Raw genomic sequence first — 22,786 nt, 5'->3', positions numbered from 1 at the left:
GGAAAAATGTCCCCCGGGAAACAAAAGTTCACTGGCGGCCGCGACGAAACGTTCTGCTATTTAAAGGGGATGTCCGGTATTCAAAAAATTCATTTCAAAACAAAAATAAAAACCGGTATTCGGTACAAAACAGTATACCGCCCAGCACTAACAGTAATGAAGTAAAAGTATCATTTTTAGGTTTTAAAAGTAAATAAGTAAAAGTAAGTCACAATTTAAAAAAATACTTGGTAAAATTACAAATCCTCAAAAAATGACTTCAGTACTGTAAAAAAGTAAATGTACTTAGTTACTATAAACCTCTGCTCATTGATTGGTTGGTTCGCTGACTGGGAAGAGTCACGTTACACAGATRAGATTAATTTTACGTAAATCGTTTGCAACCACTGTAACAATTTTTCACGAGTTCARCTAAACAACAGCKGTTGCAAGCTACCAAGCTACAAGCTAACGTTAGCTACCATTAGCTTACCACCCTCTGTCATCCTGCCCTATCGTTGTCCGGTACAGTCTTCTGTACCTTTCTTTTGAGTTTGGTGTAGTCCATTGTTGTGTCGCAAACAAAACAAAATAAGATTCGGCTCTCTGCTCAGATCAAACACAACCAGGGTCGGAGTTGAATAAAGCTGAGCTGACCGGGGTCGGGCCAGGCCAGGCTGGACCTTACAATGCTAAAATGCCWTAATATGGACCCCTAGATGAAAAATATTGCCCTTGCCTGCTGTAGAAGTAAAAGAAACATGAATTGGGATAATTTGCTCATTCTTGTCATTCATTCATGCATGAGCTTCATGCAGAAATACCGTTCTGCCTCGCTTTGTGTGCAAGATCAAAGKTCATGCTCTCCAGTGGACGTGCTACAGACCTTTTGACCTAAATACAAATGACTGTGGAATTCCATCCAGTGTTTTTTCACATCTGYCAAAGTGTCATTTCAGGATCTTGTTTACTCTCTTGTGGTCAAATGCTCATTTGTTGTTGAGCTGCAGTTATTGTTGCTCTTCAAGTCAAGTGGAGCGCAGGACAGGGTGGGGACAAGCAGCAACATCCTCTCTTCTGTTCGCAGGAGGTGTGGTTGTCTTCCTTTCTTATTTACACCAGAACCTTTAACACCTTGCTGGCTTAGACCTTCTTCGTGCATACAAGTTACAAATGCAAATGAGTAAACCGTAACATGTTCTCTTTCGGGGCTGCCACAGTCAGACACAGTAGGGATGGAATAATRTAAAGTCGCCAAAGGGAGGGTCCTCATCTAACATGTCCCACTCAGAGCTAGCCCTCGCACACATAATGAGGCTCATCTGTATTCTGTTGAACTCACTCAAGTTTTGTTTGGCTGTAGAGGAGTTTTCTCCTTTGGGTCGGCCTCCATGTTGGATTAAACTTTGTACTGTTGTGCATCTTTTATTATTTTCCTTCAGGCATTTCTGCTCATAAAAACAAGCGTTTTGAAAAAAAAATTGTGAACATGTGTGTAGGTCCTGTTTCCCAGAGACTTGTGCAATCAAGCTGCTATTAATAAACGGAAAATGAATACATCTACTTATGCTTGATTCTTTGCAAACGCTTTAAATAGTTTTACAATTATAAAGTGGTAAAATGAATGTAAATATAGTGATGGTCTTATTTGTGGCACTCTGCCGTAGGTCTTAACTGCCTGGTTGAGCATCATGTGCTCAGAAAGATCTAACATCTTTTCCTATTTGGAGCAAAATGAGTGTTGTTGGGGCGGATAAACAACAAAAAGCTGATTGTTGGTTCTCTAAATGTGTAACATTTATCTGAGTGGGTTCTTTGTTTGCATATGTGCAACTCCATATAAACTGTTCAGTGTTTTTTGCAGCTCAGTCTGGTTGTTTCCTCCTTTTATGTGTTATCAGGTGATGGATGGGACGGGCACATTATTGGCTGTCATCCATCATTAAAGACCTCAGGCTGTCTGACGCTATTTTCCACTTTTTCCTTTCTGCCTGTCATTCCCTCGGTTTTCTCCAGTCTTCCCTCGTTTCTTTGAGCCTCTTTCGCAATTTAGTTTCTCTTTTCTCCAGTTTCTCACCTCCTCCACTCGGCTTCTTGTTTTTCACTCTTCCTCTTCTTTAACCTTTTTTGTTGTTGCCCTTTTTCCTTTAAATAGTCTGCTTTCCATTCCTCTTTTAGTGTTTGTCACATGTCTCCCTGGTATAACCTTCCCTCTGGTTCACTTAAAAAAAAATCTGAAAGCAGATTTAGAAAGACACAGTGTCCCACTCACAATTAAAGCGTACCTCCCTCTTCCCTTTCCCCGAGCAGGCTCATAATAGGAAATGCCCCCGTTATCTCGTTTGGTACCAGTGTATTAATTTAGGCCGTAGACAAACAAGCCGTGTATGCATGCGCTGCTGTGTCCTTGCTCTGATAAAACTCATATTCACATGGATGGTTTTTACACTGTCAGCCTCTTCAGATGACTTTAACCTCCAACACTCTGCTCATTAGTGTAGGAATCTGGTACAACAAGAACACAGAGATTGGAAATGTGGGAGGGAGTGGGCAGGTCTCTTCAGAAAGTTGAACGTTAGAGTTTGAGGGTGAGCTTTAAGGTGAGGAGCAGGCATCTTGAGTTAAAATGTTTGGGGCTTTCAAGGACCAGGATTGAACGTCACTGGTTTAACCCTATCTTCAAGGAATAAAAAGGGGATTCCTTTGCTTCAACTCACCAGGTTTGACTAAAGAATCACTTCAAGGGCTAGTGGCCAAGCTAACATGCTGGGTATGCTTACATATTGACGTAATTTACCTTTTTTTTGCAATGTTAAAGCTAAGCTTGAGGGGTATGATGGTACTTTTTATAACTCTGTATTGAAATATGGCAACGGTATTTAAAAAGTATGACAATTTAACCTTCTGGAGCCTAGTCACACGATCTGTTTAAGTCACTGTAACAGGGAAGATGTACCTTCTCTGAGACTCTGTTTCAATTTGTATCAAAAGTAGAGACTTCAGACTATACAACAGTTTTTAAACTGTGTTGATAGGGCAAAAAAAATACAAAGTTATGACAAATAAATAATGCCACTTTTTTCTGAACATGGCTGTCCTATTTGATGCGCTTTGCAGTGGCAGGCAGATGGAAACATGGTAGTTTCATGGGAAAAAAAATCTCAATCCACCATCTGTCTCATCCTTCTTTCAAGCCGAAAAACATAAACCCCCCTGTCCTCCTTTCTGACTGAAGCCCAAAGTTATTTGATTAGTGCTAAAAAATCTACAGGAGGAAGAAACTAAAAAGATGCAAAAATTGACTGAAGTTTGGCATCGATGGAGAGAYTGCGAGAGCGGGAGAAAGTCTACACGCCACAGTTACTGAAGTTTATGTAAAGTTTATGAGCACTCAGTTTGCACAGACCTATCAAAATCAGTTTTTAACATTTTTGTCTGTTCATTGGTTCAGTCCTTTCCTTCTTTGATATTATATTTCAGATTTATTTTGCTTACTTTAGTGACTGTTTGGTCCAAATCCATCCTAAATCCTCAGCCTTCCAYCACCATACTTTCCAGTTGGTGTTTTTACTCATGTTTGATTTTCCACAAAAAAAAGTGCGTTATGGCCAAACATCTCCAGCTCAGTCCCATCTGTTCAAAGGCCAATATTCCAGGAGTGTATTTTATATTCATTCTTTTTCTTATTGAACTATTGTGCAGCTATTTGTTTAGCAGACTGAGTCCTTCAGCGTTTAAGATGCAGTTCCTGTTTTTTTTTTAAACATTTTCTACCCAGTCTGACCTTGTCTGCTGTTAAGCTGCCAGCAGCTGTGCATTTCTGAGCAATAAAAGAGGCGATCAGTTTAGATTATTTTTGTTGTTGTTCTTGGCTCTGAGTGTCTAATTGTTTTAAGCCATTATCTGGCTGGCACGGCTGAAATGTTTGGGTAATTCTATCGTTGTTTCTCTGGAGATGGCCCGTAAGCCTTATTGCAGATGATTGTTTATGGCAAATGTGGTATTTGTTAATGGACTTCTGGGCATGATATCACCAGAGTGTGCGTCTGTGTGAAGACGAGAAAGAGAAATGGAGACGGTGCTCGTGTGTTTGAATGCATCAGGAGAATTGATGAAGAATTAAAGGCGTTCCAACAGTTTTTATGAATCTTTGTAATCCCTGAAGTAATCATTAAAGATACTTTCTTGTCCCTTTGTTTATTTTTCCAGCCGTTGCTCTTCCTTCTAYCCTCAGTCTTTGCCAAAGTTGTGCKCTTTGAATGAGTTKCTYGTGGGCTTTTGTTGGCTTCTGGTTAATATTYGTCTTTCCAGGAGGAGATGGTGGCGAAACGTGAAAATGGGAGAAAGAAACGTAGCCAAGATGCATCGACAGAATGAGACTCAGTCAGAGAATCAATCCTGAAAGAGTGAGYAAACAGAGAAAAGATGTTTGAGCCAAGTGGAAGGACAAAGAGCCGATTGTGAAAGTGAACCCAGCTTTCAGTTCCTGGACAGTCAGTCGTGRTGGTTTATTTTTTATTGGATTACTGGATTAAAAGTTAACAACTTGGGTATTTTCACCTGGTTAACATATAACAGACACATAATATATTAATTTACCTAAAACATTTTTTCCRTCTTGGAGGCTTGGTCAATATTTTCTTCTTAAATTTTTTGCAACTAGTCTGGTTTCTGATCTCATTCATTTAGTTCCAGAATTACAAAATCGGTTCCACTTTGGTGAACTTTGAGGTTCTGGTAGTTCTTTTATTTTTTTTTTTGACTCGCAGCACCATTTTCTACACAACTTGTTTAGATGCAGAACTTTGTGAGCACACCAGCAAACGATCACCAGACGTTACATTTCTTCTCCATGTTGCTGTTCTCATGTCAACTTGTGATGAAGACTCGGGTCCACTGAGCAACCAGTGGCTTCAGTTAYGAGCAGCTTTTCTTTTTCCTGGAGAAAGAAGATGAAAGTAATTTACCATCCAGGGATCTGAGCGAGCCAGAGAGGAAGCGATGCGAGCCTGGAAAATAAACATCGCCACCGCAGCAGGGTGCTTTGCTGAGCTGCACCGAGCAGCTCTATAAAACMGTTTTAACGCAGAAACAGACTCCTGAAATCTGAAGAAATAAGAGGCTGGGGAGGAAATATGATGGGGAAAAGGAATGTTAAGAAAAATGAAAATTAAGAGAAAGGGTGTAGGGAGAAAAGAAAACGGACAGGACTGCTGCAGTTTAAGATGAAACTTTSAGCTGGGGTCTGAAAATGACTCATTTAGGAGATTTCTTTGTGGATTTAGAGGAATTTAAAAGCAGAAATTTGTAACTGAGGATGTGAGCTAACAGACTAGCGTGCAGGAAATCCAAGATACTTGATGCTGTTTTAATCTTTCAAATTCCCACCTCTCACTGGTACGTTTTCCAATCTAATCAAATGTAATCAGTAAATTAAAACCCACTTATTCTAAAACAAAACCATCTATGGTTGGCCTGTCATGATAACAAATATTCCTGGACAAAACATTCTGTCAGAAATTATTGAGATAAATGGTAATATTGTTTAAAGACCATTTTAAGCTACAGTACTAGAATGATCCCCACCCACCCCGCTTATGGAAGTTTCTGAAATTTTCTCAAGTTTACGACCTTTATGAAAACTTACATAAGTTTCGTAAACTTGCGTACACTTTGTAGTGGGAAAAAAAACCCCAAACTCTCACCTAACCAAAGATTTTTCTCCAGCTAAATGCCTGTTCACGAGGCTCTCATGCTACAGAGGTTACGAGACCATGAGTCTGGCAAATATCTGACGCCAGAGTTCACTCCTCTCTACGCTAAGGAGTAGAAAAGAAGGAGACACAAAGAAACAAGCAGGCAAATTAAAATGATTGTGCAGTTGATTAATTTCTTATGGCAACAGGCCTAATAATCAGCATTAGTGGTTTGAATATAGAGCCCTGACTTCTAACTTCATCTTTGAGCACATTTGTTTTAAAGTAGGGGACAAAGCTGGRGATTTGACATACTTTATACATAAAGTGCTCCTTTTAATAGATCTGACCTCGAGATGAGAATGAATCTACTTTTTCGTCTTTATAACGTCAACGCTCAGTTACACCTGCATCTTCCAGCAGTTAATTCTGCCCTCCGCAGTAAGTAATCTCTCAGAGAGGACAGACATGCCCTCTCATTAAGTACCCTGAACACTGAAAGCAGCTCCGCTAATGATCCCGCGCTGCTCGTTACACACAATATATTTAAGGCCTAACGCTGTAACACACGCCTTCAGCCAAGAATCAGCCAGACGACACACCTACCATTAACAAAAAAAAGCTTTGTGTCTGCAAARCGAATCCACAAGGCTGTAATTTTCTGCTTTCAGATACTAAGATTAGCAACACAACTGTCAGTTTATCTTTTCTGTGTTCTGTCAAATGAAAAATGTGGGGGTTTAGGACCCGAAGCCCCCAGCTGTATGTTTGCAACAAAACAGACGCTGCTCCAGAACTTTCACATCCTATTTGTTGTGATGTTTACAGGATTGCTTCGAGCTTCTTTTAGCGTTTTTGTCGTCTGGCTTCCGTCGAGAGCTAAAAAGTGAGCATTAGGCCCACTTGTCTAATTTTGAGACGACTTTGCTCCACTAGCTTGACATTGCCAGTCAACCGTGGACAAATTAAATCAACAAGGAGGCAGACCGGACGGCACACAGTGTAGCACGTTGAAACAAAAATGTTTGTGTTTTCGAGTGTACAGATAGATGACTTCTGGTCGCTTTGAAGACCTGGTCTCACTGGGTTTTAGGGCTGCTAAAGAATGAAGAGACAAATTGGCTTCACCAAATTATCATTTTTATTGCTTGTTGTTTACTCTTTAGGATTCTTGTTCAAAAATAGTTTTGGTTTTCTCAGAGTCCCCGGAGAAAACAATACTTTCTAACTGAATTCATTGTAAATAAAATAGAGAAGTGTGCCATAGCTGCATAATCACTTTGTTTGCGTTCAATTCCTAAATAACTAAAAAAAGGAACTCCACCAACTGTTTTCTGCAAAAACCTGAGTCACCAAATGGTTTGGAGACTATGAACCAAAGATCTGATGTTCTTGTTTCTGCAACGTAAACCGGGTGTGTTCCTTCCTGACAAACAGACGGCTAACCGCTCTGCGGCATCATCTCCTGCAACTCAAACCAAATGCAATAACAATAATTCTGACATATTTGTGGTGAGGAATCTTGCATCTTAAATTAGGCTCCTGTTTGTTCCCTGCCTGTTAGTGAGTTGTTATAAATTCATGTGTTTGTTTACTCTGGATGACAGAGTATTTTATAGCTTCCTGTTTGATTTATTATTACTGTAAAATGCGTATTATTACTGTAAAATGCGTAAACTAGAGAGATGATCCACTGGGATGGGGGGGGGGGGGTTTGAAGATGTGGATGTGTCTGAGCGAGGGAAAGAGAAAGGGAGGAAAGGAGTGGAGATTTGAGGCGCCAGCAGAGAGGATACGTCTGGCTGCTGTGTCATTTTTGCAGAGTAAAGGATTGTGTGAGAGTTACTAGGCAAKAACAACAAAAAAATAAAATAAAATAAAATAAACCTACTGGGCACTCGCATGCTGTGGAGAGGTTATGAATAATTTATATCTTACCTGTTTTAGATGGTTCTAATGAGCAGATAAATGTGACTGAAATAGTTTATTTAAACTTACAGGATGTTACATCTTTAGCTCATTAGAGTAACTAATGGAGACAAACACAAGATTAACTGGAAAAATTACTTTTTTTGAAGTGTCAAAACACTAGCTAAATGTAGCAAAAGGCTAGTTAAAAACAAAAGTATTCAAAGAGTTGCTAGAAGATAAAAATAGCAGAAGAATAACTGAAAGATAAATACTGTATACCAAAAAGTTGGCTGAAGGCTAGACACAACAAAAGCCTGCTAAAGGGTATCTAGAAGCTAAAAGTAGCTAAAGGCTAGATWAAACTGAAAATAAAAGAAGAGTAGCTGAAAAGAAGCTGGAGATGGGCACCAGTGACCCGCGCAACCCTGAAAAGGAAGAAGCGTGTACAGAAAATGGATGGATGGATGGATAGCTGAAAAGAAAATATACCAAATAGCTGAAGGCTCGCTAAAGGCTAAACGTATTAAAAGTAACAAAAGGATATCTGAAATCTAAACAAATAGGGTTAGCTAAAGGCTAGAAGTAGCAAAAAATTGGCTAAAGGCTATCTACAAGGTAAAAGCAGCAAAAGGATAACTAAAAACTAAAAGGAGCATAAGAAGTAAAATAAAATATAACATGTGAAAACTAATATTAGAAACAATGTATTTAAAGGAAATGGAGACATCTTGTATTTCTGTGGAGAAATTGTTAGTAAATAAAGTACAAAAAATAAAAAAAATGTAGAAAATATGTAGAAAGTACTACATCGTATGGGACAGTTGTTAGATTGGAAAAGGTGTATGGAAAAATAAAAAAACAGGAATCCTAAGATCAGTTGCAACAATTTTATTTAGACWATTTTTTAATGTTTTGATAGACATCAGCAGTCTCTTTTAGCTCCTACAGCCATGTTTTCTGCTCTCTTCAGTGTCTGCGGCGCTAGCAGAATGTGATTTGAAGACACCGTTGACGTACTCCACTCTCACATCCAGTCATGGGGGATTAATAAGTGTGTAATGTGTCTGCAAAAGCGTGTGGGTGCTTGTGGGTTTTCCACAGGAATGTGTCATCTCTGATGCCTTCTTTCTCTGCACTTCAAGGTGGGTTTATATCCTTCGGTGCGTCCCGGCGGTCTCTGAGGCCGTCGACACGCATTGCCGGTTTTATGGCCCGTTATTGAGGACGTGCTGCTCAGGTGCCAGTCTGCCAGGTGATAACGAGTCCTGGTGAGGTTTGACATCAGAGGGGATGTTAACAAGCTTCATCCTTCATCCCYGGCTGTTTGCGGTGGAGCACACAAGTTCGCTCAGACATGTGACTGCACATGCATGTGAACAGCACACACACAAATATAATTTAGAATTTGCTCACAGCTCACTGAGAAAAATCAGGAAATTCAAACACACCATAGTAATCCCTTGTTCTTCCTCTTTTACACGTAAAGTGAATACATTCATTTTGGTTCCCTAATTTCCACTGAGCATGCCTTGTTTTCATGCTCATCGATGAAACTAATTGCATATTTGGAAATATATTTTGACATTAACTTAACGTACTGATGAGTCCTAAAAACTAAAACTGATGCTTCAATATTAAACATATTGATTTAAATTGTAGCCAGCACACATGGTACCCTGAAGAAGTTTAAAATGCATGTAAATTATGGCCCAGAACCTTTTTGGTTTTCCTTTCAATTATTACTTTTAACTTGAMTCTAAATGAGCTCAAGTCTTCTAGAATCGGCTTTTAGAAGTTATAATACAGTTTTTTAATAACTAGATTTAATGGGAAGTCATGCAAAAGCTATCGGATATTACCCTCAATCATGTAAAGTTAGATTTTTYTGACACTCGACGTTTAGGGAAGCTCTGTTTTAAAGAACTCTTATGTGACTTGAAGTTTAATAAATTTCTTAAGGTTTGAACCCACTTTGCAGTGTTAGAGATTTATAATGCTTAAAAATCCAGAATAGTAACATTGTTCCAGTTTAATAAATCTGTACTCAGACAGTGGAGTTCATTTCTGAATTTGGACCAATAGGTTGGTGTGTTTTTAATTATTCTTAGGAAAATACAATTACATTTTGCAGATGTTGAGTTAGGACAGTAGAACATGTGGAAAACCACCAACTTAAGGTCTTGGGTAAATTATTTTTCAAATTCTAATGGGGTTGAGATGTTTCTCAGCTCATGTGTTTTTAAAAATTGTTGCATTTTCTTTCCACTTGAACTTTTATTTTGGAAACCTTTTGAAGATGAATTACCTTTAAAGACCTTAGCATCTTTTGTAAAAACAGCTCTTATTGTGAAGGTCTTAATTTGTATACAGGATACCCTTTAATCACTTTACCTGACTCCTATCTGCTTTCAGTCATTTAAAAATAATCAATTAGGTTGATTTTTTAAGCTAAGCATGTAGTCAGATTAAGATTTCTGAATGAATAATCTGTTTTATGCTTTCTGCTACAAAAAATATCTTTATCTTCTGTCACTTTTCCCCAAATGTTTTCCTTTTCACGCTGAGGTTTAAAACAAAAAGAAAAACAACCGTGTCAGCATCTTGGCAGCCCTTTCTGCAGACAGAACACACTATAAAAAGACTTGAAAGCTGAAACGAGAGTGATTTCTCTCATCGCCACAGAAAGAACCGGCAGCTTTTTAAACGACGGGAATCCGCCCCTTTCAAAGGCAAAAACTTCAAACGTCACTGCGTCTTCTATTTTTGAAGGCTTTACGACCGGTTTCACTACAATAACGGGGGGTTGCAACCAGCTGTTTTTATTAGCCGCCTGTCAGCAGAACAATGAGTGGTACCTACATGCAGACTGACTGAGGGGTTGAGGGTTGGGGGGGCTACATCTGCTAAGCTGAGTAACCACGGAGAAGCCAAAACACAGGAAATTAGCAACTGTTTACTTTCACTTGTCTAGACTTGTTCCTGCTAATTAATTGCAAAACGCTTCCCCCGTGGATTCCTGATCCCATTGGAATCTGGGTTCAAGTCTTATTTTTGTCCCTTTTCTGATGGGAAGCAGCGGTTGACCCATTTGTGGCCCCTGGGGATGCGCACCGCAGCTTCCACACCACGGTAATCCCTCGACGACCCAGAAAGTGGTGTTCAGAGCAGGTGGTTGTGTGSGCTATAACAATACATCAGTGGCCATGGCTGAGATCGTGTTGGACGTCAAATAAGGTTGGCCGTAGGCTTGGGTGGTACGATGGTATTTTGTTATACTGCCGTATCAAAACATGGTGACGGTGTATAAAAATTATGACGGTACAAGTCACGTGAGGTGAAGCACCAAATTTCAGCTCATTTAGAAGGCAAACAGTGGAGGAGGGGGGAACAAAGACATCTTCGTTTGTCACCCCTCYGAGCGAGGTAAAAAACCCAAACCGTTGGAGCGAGGTAATGACAGACACGTTACTCGCTGACAGGTGGGCCGGTGTAGCGCTGACTGACAGCTTCAGGGACCAACCAGGCACAGGTTTCTCAAGTCAAACAAATAGCAGGACTCMTTTTGGATTTCAATCAGTAATAMCAAATACCACRGAATGAAAATGATCGATACCGCCCAACTCTAGGCAGTCTTTTAGTACTGACCAGTGTTTGGATAAAAGCTAAAGTTTATGAACTAACCCTGGAGTAGGGCTTCACAGTATATCATCATCTCAATATCACTGTGGGCAATATTCATATAGCAAAGGACAGCTTGGAGTGCAGTATATTTGTTTGAGTTTAAAGTAAAGTAAAGTTGTATTTTTCATGCTAATGCAATATTTAACAAGTAGGACGGTCTCATGGCAGAAAAAGCTCACACCAGACTTAAATGATATTGACAAAAGGGCTAAAGGTCACATTGAGTAAAAAGTACAGATTAGAAAGTGAAGAAAGAAAAAAAATACACATATTGCACCAGATATTGTCGTTGTARTATTTATGATATTCTGATATCTTGAGGCCCTACACTGGAGATGTTTGAACCCCCCRCTGAGTGAAATGGCCAGTAAGACTAGATACTTCACTCTCTAAATTTATTCCATGCTTAGAAGAAAATATGATGCAATGATCCACTGAAAATATTCATTTCTTGGTTGGGAAAAACCAATACAGTTTTCCCTTGAAGTTCTTTAAAGGAATTCAACTCAATGACCTGGAGTTCCCATGGATTTGCCAGACTACTTCTGCCTAGACCTGTGCAACTACCTAACTCGTAAATTCCTGTGTGGTAGAGTGGAAGCACACAAATGTTACGAGGCTCTCAGGGCATAGAAACAGCTGACGCAAGGATGATTAACCTACATAGCTGTTTGAATAGTGCCAAACGAGAGTTCTTTTCTTCATGAGTCAGGTGAGTCAACTTTTAATCACACTAGGCTCAAATCTAGGCCTATGACAAAAGTCTGGAAGTAGATTTGATCAGTAATTTAATAGCAAAAATGTGCAAGGGTGGTTTAGATATATATCTACGGAGAGGCAAAAACCTTCACTTTAAGAATGCAGTCGAGATCTAAACCTAGACCTTGTTCTGTGTTGTTTGGGGATCAGTGAAAATGAAGGTTTGGTTTGTCCCCCCCTTGGTACAACACATTGTCAAACACAAGATAATTTAGCTGCTTCTGATGGGAAAATATACCCTTCAAACAGGAATTACAAGAAAATGAACAAATRCAACCCCTGCTGTGTCTTTGAGCCTTATCTCTGCTGGATGTTAGCAGCATCGCTTTGCTCATAACTGACAGATTTTGCACTCAGGACGTTTGGGACAAAGAAAAGGTTGAAGGTTGACATTTTTTCCCAGCAGGCAGCTGAATTCTTGTGGCGTCTCGTGGGGCTTTTTGGAGGACGGCGTGTGGTCAGATGGGGGTAAACTCGGAGGACAGTCCCAACAAACTAGTGTTCTGTCGGGTGCACTTTTTTTCCAGATGTGGCCCTTGTCCCACGACCTTTAAAGCAGCACTTTGGAAGTGTGTGTGTTTGTGTGTGGCCTGTTTACATTCCACTGATTCCATAGGGGAAACTTGCTCTGTGCACTTTCTTCCTTTTAGCTTTTGTGCCTGAGCAAAAGCAAACGTGCCGTTGCATTTCTGTTTGATATTTTTTGGCCACTCTCTTCGATTCAGGGAAAAAAAAACCTCTTCAGATCACCAGCAGTCGATGAAACAAATCAATCCAGTGCTTTATGTTCTTTCCAAGACTCAGTTTTTATTTTGAAAATTTAACGTTAGGCTTAATTTCAAAATGTTGTGTATCTCCGTGGAATTAAAGTTTACAATCTGTTCTGAGATTTGTCCTTTCTAGGAAGGCTTAAATGAAAAATTTGGGGTTAGAAGTGAGGGGATTGCACATGTTATTTTTGTACTGAAGCAGCTTAGAGAAAATCTTTCCTCTGGCCCTGTTCATGTCGTTAATTCCTCCTCAGGAGATGAATTTATTCGCCTCGCCATCTCAGCCGGCGGTAAACTTCTTTTTATCTCCCTTTTGAAGAAATTCTAGGAAACCAAAAGAGAATTTAAAATGTCACTTCTCTATAATTGGTTTTGTTTTATTTTTTTCTGTAATTTACTTTGAAAACTCCTATCCTACCTGCTCTGATAGCTTGACTAAAATATTTGATGAATCAGTGATCTATTCAGAAAGTATCGAGAATCAAGTCATTATAAATGTAGCAATCTGTGGTATGTTGTTATACATTTTACCAAGAGTTACATTGAGAGGAAAACAAATCAGCCACTTTGGTGAGGTCAGACCAGTGTTAAGTTGTTGCAGTTTGTGTTGAGTGTCCAAGGCTCTAATTGTCTAACATTAGTTTGCACTTAGGCGCATTGAGGAGCAGTTTACAAATGCTGTAAATAACATTTGATTTCAAGAGTCAGTTTGCAGGAAAAGGCATTTAGGTTGGTTTGTGCTTACTGGTACGCAGACATTTCTTTTGTACAATGTCAATTTATTCWCTGAAATAKRACTATTCATTGGCAGATTGTACTGYACAAAGAGGGCTGGAAAAATTAGCAATGCAATTTTTTTTCCAACCCTATCCCAAGAACTTCATTAAAGTCGCTTATTTTGCTTCAATAACCATTTCTCTGTCAAACACCTTTTCCCACATTATCCAGCCATTGTGTCAGGATGGATTTCCCACGGGCCACTTCAGCTTCCTTCAGAGTGTCAGGGTGTGATGGTGCCTGTGTTGAATTGATGCCTGGGATTGCTGCMTGCACACAGACTGATTTAATAAATTCCCACTGCCCACTCCATCTCGCTCCATCCACCTTCCTGTCTGTCACCTGCTAATTAGTTTATCTGTGTTCGGGCACCTCTGTGTATTTTATTTTTCAGTGTACGTTTTGAATGTGAATTCCCTGAGTGTGTGTGTGTGTGTGTGTGAATAATTGTGAATATGACTGACAGCAGATTGTCTGCCACCAGCAGGCTTTCTGTTTGCTGCTCTGCTGCACATTCAGCTGCTTCATTTAGTTTCAGCTCTCCCTCGGGGGGCGAGCACGCTGAGCCTCCCCCCATTAACTGATTCGAGGAGGTTTGTGACAGCCGCTGCCTTTTTTCGCTAATAAAAATTCTGCCATGTTCAACTATTTATTACACATGGTTTGGGTCCTCCAGTTCATGTTGGGTCCATGGAGAGTTGTGCCAACAAATGGAGGATCAAGTGAACGAGGCGGGCTTTGGCTTTTTTCATGTTTGTGCATCGTAGTGATTGAGTGCGTGCGGCCACTTCCTGCTACTTTCTCATCATCTTAATGAAAARTCTCATGTCCTAAATGTCTAATARAAACAAAAATCATTAAATATTTRCTGTTTAAACTAAWCTACTGTGTTATTAYCAGGATAGCTTATACCAGATTGACMTTTTWMMAWKGKTTWAWKGRAAAAMKKYCYWAAACAACACTTATAAGGTAAGTTGAAATGTTTTGAAGTGGGGAAGGTTTTGAAAAAATAATATCTTACCTGTTGCAGATAGCTTTTTGAACACTCTGTTTAAATAAATAGTTTAAATATGCCMATTTTGTTGTGCTAACATTTGTTGTTGTACTGCAGTAATTATGGGTCTTATGTTTGTAGAAGTCATTGATAACTTCCTGTTAGATTCAAATGCTTTTGAGAGCAAATGTTTCTTTGTCAACAAATAACAAAACAAACCACACCATGAGGAACTGCAAAAAACCAACTGTAAAACCATAACTTACAGTGCAGAACCACATTTAGCGTCAATAAATTTCAACAGTCTGTTCACACTTCACGAAACAACTTGTAATTTACAGAAAACCTACCAAAATAAGAAAATACTAGTACAAATTTATCATACTAAAAATAAAAGTCTCATCTTTAAATGCCCATCATTGTGTTTGTTACAACTGCAACATCAAAAATGAAAGCTTACAAAGGTAATAAGTATTTTACTTGACAATAACTACAAAAACAGACGTTTCCTTAACTTGTTTTTAGTTTAAATGGGTTTAATGTTAATTTATAGTACATATTTGGCTAATGTTTGCCTTCTCCTTAACCAAACAATTGACCAAAAGTCCTGTTTCGGTGGGTTTTCCCAAACCAACATCCTTGAAAGCTTAAGATTGCAGTTTGAAGGTTGCAGCCACCGGCCCTCCCTCCTTGCATTTGAAAGGGCTGCCGTGCGTTTTCAGCTTCAAAATTCCTCCCAACCACCCCCGACTGTCCGGCCCAACCCCCAGCTGCCGTCTCTGATTGTAGATGTGCCCTTTGAGGCTCTGCAGGCTTCCATATTTTACCATATAAAATATGGGTGAGCAGGTGGGGCTGAGCGTCCAACAGTCTGCTCTGGGGAGGGAAAGAAGTCCTGATGTGTCGAGGAGAAAAGTTAAGGGGAAGCATTTGGATATTTATGGGAAGGGTGGGGGTGGGGGGGGGGGGGGGGGCACAACAGTAGGTGAAATCCCTTCCTGTAKCGTAGAGGTTCAAACTAAAAGGACAAAAGTCTGATCGACATCCAGCCACTTCCTTCTAAAATACCCCCGCACTCTCATCATAGAGCCAACCTCTCACCTTCAGTGCCTCCACTCCATGTTTTCATGTTTCATGGCTTTCAGAGGGTCAGAGCTCTTATTACTCAGCCCAGCTATAGGTCATCTAATAAGCTCACCCCTGCTGTGGTTAGAGTCTTGTAAAGATGGATCACATTTCCATTTCAGTCGCTTTTATGGYCTCACACAGACACACACACCTCTATTAATCCCCTCGCTTGCCCTTTTGTCCAAAAAGGCTGTAATTGAAATGCTGTCGCAGTTTTCAGAGCAGCTTTGGGCRGAGCGGCACAACTTTAAAAAGGAATCGTCTTGTTGGTGCTATTTTTTTTTTTGACAGCAAAAGCGTGCACAGATTCGTCTGCAGGCATCTGTTGCATTACATTACAGTTTTTCTTTCTTTCTCTTTAAATAATGAATTTCCTCTACGGGTTTCTCGCACAACATCCTTCATCCGATTCCATTCAGCCCTGGTAATCCCTTTATCCTGGCAGCTATTCAGCTCATAAAGGCCGCTGAATAACGATGTGGTCGTATCTGCTCCTCGTTCAGGCTAATCTGCATCTCAAGGTGACGGCGATGGGGAAGTCCCGTGCGTGCGTGTGCATCTGCTTATGTTGGTTAATATTTCTCTTTGTTTGCAGCCAAGGAGAAAGGTCAAACTTTGTATACGAAGCACCCGTCTGTTCCAGAAGTCTTCAAATTCCCATGGTTCAACAGTCTTTCCCGTTAGTTTCCACAGAAAGCCCTTCCCACAGTGTGAGTGACGGTTCCTGAAATCATTGCAACAATCCATGTTTTTTTTTTCACGCTTCCTGCTCCCATTTACATATTCAGATGTCACGCCTGTCTGCTTTATTTAATTGCYGTGTAATGCTACAATGCACCGAAACTAAAGTCTGATTTATTTAGTGACACTGCTGTCAAAAAGAAGCTAATCTGAGACCATGACTGGTGAACGCTGCAACGTGTGAAATGTCGCTCACCTGGTTAAATTACGATTGTGCCAGAGCACCACCTGTGTTTTGAATGTGTTTATAGCATGGAAGTGTGGCATCAACTGGGCCGCGTTAACCCTGACAGGCCACTTCTGCTTTTCGAAGTGAGAAGAGCGTGTGAAAAAGTTCAACATATATACCTTATCCTGGGTTGAACGTGGCGGTTAAAGACAGRAAGGTGAAAGTAGAAGTGAAATGTGAGAGATGGAATATTATTCTAAGCAAAACAAATGGCACAAATATCTTAAAGTTTAACCGACAAACATGCCAGAGATTTAGATCAAGATCATCCTTTCTTAAGGYCCTGTCACACTAGACAACTTACGAAACATTTTTTGTCTAAATTGCTAATAAAAGTTATATATTTGATCAATTTGTTAGAATTAAAGTAGGTACACGCCGAAAAGAAGCTTCCAGTTTTTCAATTCCAGCTTCAACRYAGACGTTTTTAAATTGTTCATATGTTGGGATATATTTTCCAGCGTGACAGAGACTTTAGAAACAAGTTAGCCATTTTGGTCAAACTTTAAAAATAAAGATTAGTTGAGCACAAACTGATGTACTGCACTTGGTGCAAACTCTTTTTGACCGAAAAGTAAAGTAAACGTTAAATTTAAGAWATAAAGCTAATTTGTTCAGGTTCCGTATCTATTTCAATCATTTTGGACCATTTAAATATCTCATGTTGCGTTTGTTGTTTTTTCTACACACAGGGATCAATACTCAGATCCAGTTTGAGGAACATAAATCTGCAAACAGATCCAAGTATCCGTAACATGAGAGCCGAGAGAAAACCTTCAATTATGCAGTCTCAATATCCCCGTTTAGGGAGGATGGATCAATTTCTCTCGTGGAACCATTAACCCCTTAGGCTGGCCGGCGTTACCACGGCAACACTGATGAGAGCGGCACCTGTTATTCACGGTCTCGTAAGCGTGCAGATAACATGGGAACACATGCAAACCGGTCCATGATTAGGACATTAGAGCAGACTGAGTAGCATGTACTTCTGTCGGATAATCATTATCACACACACACACGCCCACACACACACGCCAGCTTTACGCTCATATTATTATTATTATTATTATTATTATTATTATTATTATTAATAATAGATTCTGCTGTATGGAAGCATTGTTATGCACCTGATTAAAGTGTCTCAGTCAGGGCAGGGTTCTTCCTGCACTGCAGCCTGAGGGGAGGGGTGTGTTGTGTCATTATGACAGCTGKATGCCAGCCTTTTCTGTTTTCCTTCATCTGTTTCTGTTTCATATTAGATCCCTTTTTCCTCTCTTTTCTTCTGATTTGTCTCCTGTACGTCTTCATTACATCTACTGATTTCTGTCTCTTTCCTCTCTTGGCTGCAGTCCCCGTCCTCCTCCCCCTCCCCCAACTCTCTCTGTCTCTCACCCCCACCGTCCAAATTGGCCCTSCGGTCAGGACACAAGATGGTCAGTGCTGTGTGTGTTTCTTATTGCATCACTGYGTTTCTGTTTCCGTGATGACCGTCTAAGCAGAGACTCAGAAATATGTTTTAAGAAGTCATACGTGCAAAGGTTTTATTTCTTTAGGAAGGGGCGTGTTCAGGTTTTTTTTGGATATTAACTTGGTCATATTTATAGACACTGAACAAAACATTGATGTTTTAGCAGCTTAATGTCATCCTCAACACTCATGAGTGAAATCTCACGACATCATTTCGAAGGTATAAACTGAACAGAATCAGAATTGCCTTTATTGTCATTATAATTTACATTACGATGAAAGTGGATTTGCTGCTCCAAGGTAGTGTTTTGTAGACGAGATAAAGCAAAATAAAAAATAGACAATAAAATAAAATAGACAAGTTAAATATAATAAGACAAAATGTACACTATACTAAAAAAATAAAAATGAAGAATAAGGAAATTTTTTACAAAATATACTTATTAGTTATTTGAAAATATTGCACATGAGATATACAGTGGTTTGCAAAAGTATTCATACCCCTTGAACTTTTCCATATTTTGTCACATTACAACCACAAACATAAAYATATTTCACTGGAATTTAATGTGAAAGACCAACACAAAGTGGTATACAATTGTGAAGTGGAAGCAAAATTTTACATGAATCAAAACATTTTTTACAAATAAAAAACTGAAAAGTGCGACGTGCAAAAGTATTCAGCCCCCTTTTCCCTGAGTGCAACCAATTGCATTCAGAAGTTGCCTGATGACTGCTAATGACTCAAAAGGGTCCACCTGTGTGTAATCTAATCTCAGTACAAATACAGCTGCTCCGTGACGGCCTCAGATGTTGGTTAAGAGAATATTGGGGAGCAAACAGCATCATGAAGTCCAAAGAACACACCAGACAGGTTAGGAATATGGTTTTGGAGAAGTTTAAAGCAGGCTTAGGTTATAAAAAGATTTCGCAAGCTTTGAACATCTCACGGAGCACTGTTCAATCCATCATCCGGAAATGGAAAGAGTATGGCACCACAGTAAACCTGCCAAGACAAGGCCGTCCACCTAAACTTACAGGCCGAACAAGGAGATCACTGATCAGAGAGGCAGCCAAGAGGCCCATGGTGACTCTGGATGAAATGCAGAGAGCCACAGCTCAGGTGGGGGAAACTGTCCACAGGACAACAATTAGTCGTGCACTACACAAATGTGGTCTTTATGGAAGAGTGGCAAGGAGAAAGCCATTGTTAAAAGAAAACCATAAGAAGTCCCGTTTGCAGTTTGCCAGAAGCCATGTTGAGGACACAGCAAACATGTGGAAGAAGGTGCTTTGGTCAGACGAGACCAAAATTGAACTTTTTGGCCACAATGCAAAACGCTATGTGTGGTGGAGAAAGAACACTGCACATCACTCTGAAAACACCATCCCCACTGTCAAATATGGTGGTGGCAGCATCATGCTCTGGGGGTGCTTCTCTTCAGCAGGGACCGGGAAGTTGGTCAAAGTTGATGGGAAGATGGATGGAGCCAAATACAGGGCAATCTTGGAAGAAAACCTGTTGGAGTCAGCAAAAGATTTGAGACTGGGGCGGAGGTTCACCTTCCAGCAGGACAACGACCCTAAACATAAAGCCAAAGCTACAATGGAGTGGTTTAAAAAAAAGAATATTCATGTGTTAGAATGGCCCAGTCAAAGTCCAGACCTAAACCCAATTGAGAATTTGTGGCAAGATCTCAAAACTGCTGTTCACAAACGCTCTCCATCCAATCTGACTGAGCTTGAGCTGTTTTGCTAGGAGGAATGGGCAAGAATTGCAGTCACTAGATGTGCAAAGCTGGTGGAGACATACCCTAAAAGACTTGCAGCTGTAATTGCAGCAAAAGGTGGCTCCACAAAGTATTGACTCAGGGGGGCTGAATAATTTTGCACATCGCACTTTTCAGTTTTTTATTTGTAAAAAATGTTTTGATTCATGTAAAATTTTGCTTCCACTTCACAATTGTATACCACTTTGTGTTGGTCTTTCACATTAAATTCCAGTGAAATATATTTATGTTTGTGGTTGTAATKTGACAAAATATGGAAAAGTTCAAGGGGTATGAATACTTTTGCAAACCACTGTATTTTGCACATTGATATTGCACATGGAGTTGAAATTAAATGTTTTGTTTGCCATTATTTTCTATTGTTCAGTGTCGTGATGGCTCTTGGGAAAAAGCTGTCCCTGAGCCWATTTGTCCGGGCTAAGGCTCCAGGATGATATGCATTTCTTTAATGCCTTTAAAGTACCTTTGACATGCCTATCCTTCAAATACAAAAAGTCAAATAAAACATCTTTATACTTAAGAAAATTAGCATAATACAGATTATTTTACCCATTTTGTCACATAACTTGCTTATTTTCTTTTGAATTTGGCTCAGCCAAAGTGAAACAGGAAGTGACATCAAAGGAGAACTCATTATTAAAATAAACTCTGGGTTTTGTTTATTAAAACAAAATTAGTTAAACTTTAACTCTTCTTTGTCTCTCTTTGATAGCGACTCAAAATAATCGAAAGAAACAGATTCTTCTCTACAGTCTGTGTTGTTAGCTGTTGTAACAACGCTCTGTTTATATGCAGACATTCTCCTTTGACATCACTTCCTGTTTCTTCACATGCAAATATCTCAACAATCGTTCATCTCAGCAACGTTAAATTTGTTTTGCAGTATGTTATCAATGTTATCTTTCCAAAAAGGCATTCATGTTTATTACAAAAAATTCATGTCACAGGCCCTTTAATGTTCAGGATGTTTTGCCTGCTTCAACACGCCTGTTTTAAATTGATGACCTATATTTAGATCTTGACGGTGAGCCAATTAGGTCATTAATTCCTGTAAATCAGGTTTGTTGGCACAAGAAACCTGTAAAATATAGCTAGTGTGATTAGTGTCACCGGAAATTTATACACAAACCAAATGTTTCTGATGTCACCTCAGTTCAACATGTTCACCTTCTGGAAAAAAATTTTTTATGAATTATTTTGACTTATTCTGGCGATGACTTTAAAAAGACTTCCTGCTCGTGTCGGCCTGAATGCGGAAAGCCGCAGGAAAAGTTCCGGCAGCGAAAGTAAAAGCACAGAGCAGAAACGAAACTACAACCTAATCCACAAGTTGCTTTAAAACATCTCCACACGTTATTTTTCTTCTTCTTCTTCTTCTTCTCTTAGACACCATAAATAGAGCTGATGGGTAGAAGGAAAATGTTTCCATGGTGACACAGCCTTGTGGCAGCTGGTAATTATTCTGGTTTTAGTGCCAGCAGACACACACAGACACATATATGAGCAGACACACACAGACGTATATATGAGCAGACACACACAGACACATACAGTATATGAGCAGACACACACAGACACATATATGAGCATCAAACAGAGTGACATCTGGATGAACTCAGAACGTGTTCGTTGTTTTGTCACCGAAGCCCTGGCAACAACTGGACCTCATGTAGATTCGGTTCTGCAGGATCGGTTCTCAAAAAATAAAGCCATCGACTAATACTTTACTTTAAAAACAAAAATACTGTTTAAAACTTCATTTTCACCAGTTTAAAGGGTCAGCGTTGAAGCTATCACCATTTCTTTAAGTTTGATATGCTGAAACGTGGTCTAAATGTTTATCCAATAACTTCATTCTGAGTTTTATTCAAATYCGTCCACAGGCTCAGGAGATATTTTGCAAACAGACAGACATGCTGCCTTTGTTATCCACCTTTCAGGGTTTTACGGCGTTACGTTCGAGCAGTGAGGTCCCTCGGCGGTCATCCTCTCRCTTACACGGGTCGGCTGATCGATAATGTGGACTTTATTTCTGCCCCATGTGTAAAACTCACTGTATCGTCTAAATATGRCTGAAGATGTGTGCGAGAGCTAAGGAGGTTGTTGTTCATTCGATATTGGAATCAAAAGCACTTAGAATTCCCTTATTGCTGCCTCACTGATGCACGTTCATGAATAACACGAGCCTCAGACACTGAGGCGTTAATCCTTCCCTCTCTTATGTTTTTTTTATCTGCTCTATTCCAGGCGAGGCGAGGCCAACCTGACTGATCATCCAGGGTGTCACAGGTAAGGTAGCTGCTCACAGGCAAAGCAACACAACACACGGTGTGTTTTTCATCTGGGCAAACAAGAAAAACCATAAAAAAATAATAAAAATTCYTCTGTGACCTTTTCAAAGAAGTTTAAATTGGCTCGTGTAGCTCAGTGTGACTCCTCGCTGCACGAGCCACCAGACAGGGAACGTCTTCAAAACAAGCACACTGTTTGGACTCAAATCAGGACTGGCTCATGGTATAGATCAGAGGTTACCAACCTGGGGAGTGGCATATCCTGGACTGATCAAAGAAGTCCATTTGAATAATTAAAATTCTGTATAATGCAGTTCTTGTTTTCCAATCAAAAGTTTGCAACTTCACTTTACGYTTGTATTGATAAAGAGATAAAGGTTGAACCTGGTGGTGGGGAGTAGTGAGGGGTGGGGGCAGGCTCAGCTTGGAAGTAAGAAAGTGGGGCTTTGAGGAAAACAGGTTGGGAACAAGGAGCTGGAGTCGTGACCGTGCGATCGGCTGGTGAAGCTAACGGCTAATGCAAAACTGTCAAGAGTCTGGATTTCCCATTACTGTACATGTTGGTGACAGAGC

At 39.9% G+C, this 22,786-nt stretch overlaps 1 protein-coding gene across 1 annotated transcript in view; it reads left to right on the top strand.

The window, feature by feature from the left end:
• pag1 (phosphoprotein membrane anchor with glycosphingolipid microdomains 1) overlaps nt 1–22,786 on the top strand; it is a 36,440-nt gene that overhangs the window by 739 nt on the left and 12,915 nt on the right. Inside the window, exon 2 of the mRNA XM_014031867.1 lies at nt 22,170–22,211. The gene's annotated coding sequence lies outside the window, so the exon portion shown is untranslated. The remainder of the gene's footprint in view (nt 1–22,169; nt 22,212–22,786) is intronic.

Source organism: Austrofundulus limnaeus, unplaced genomic scaffold, assembly GCF_001266775.1.
Source record: "Austrofundulus limnaeus strain Quisiro unplaced genomic scaffold, Austrofundulus_limnaeus-1.0 Scaffold1339, whole genome shotgun sequence".
Taxonomy (NCBI): domain Eukaryota; kingdom Metazoa; phylum Chordata; class Actinopteri; order Cyprinodontiformes; family Rivulidae; genus Austrofundulus; species Austrofundulus limnaeus.
This window is presented reverse-complemented; position numbering and strand designations above follow the sequence as displayed.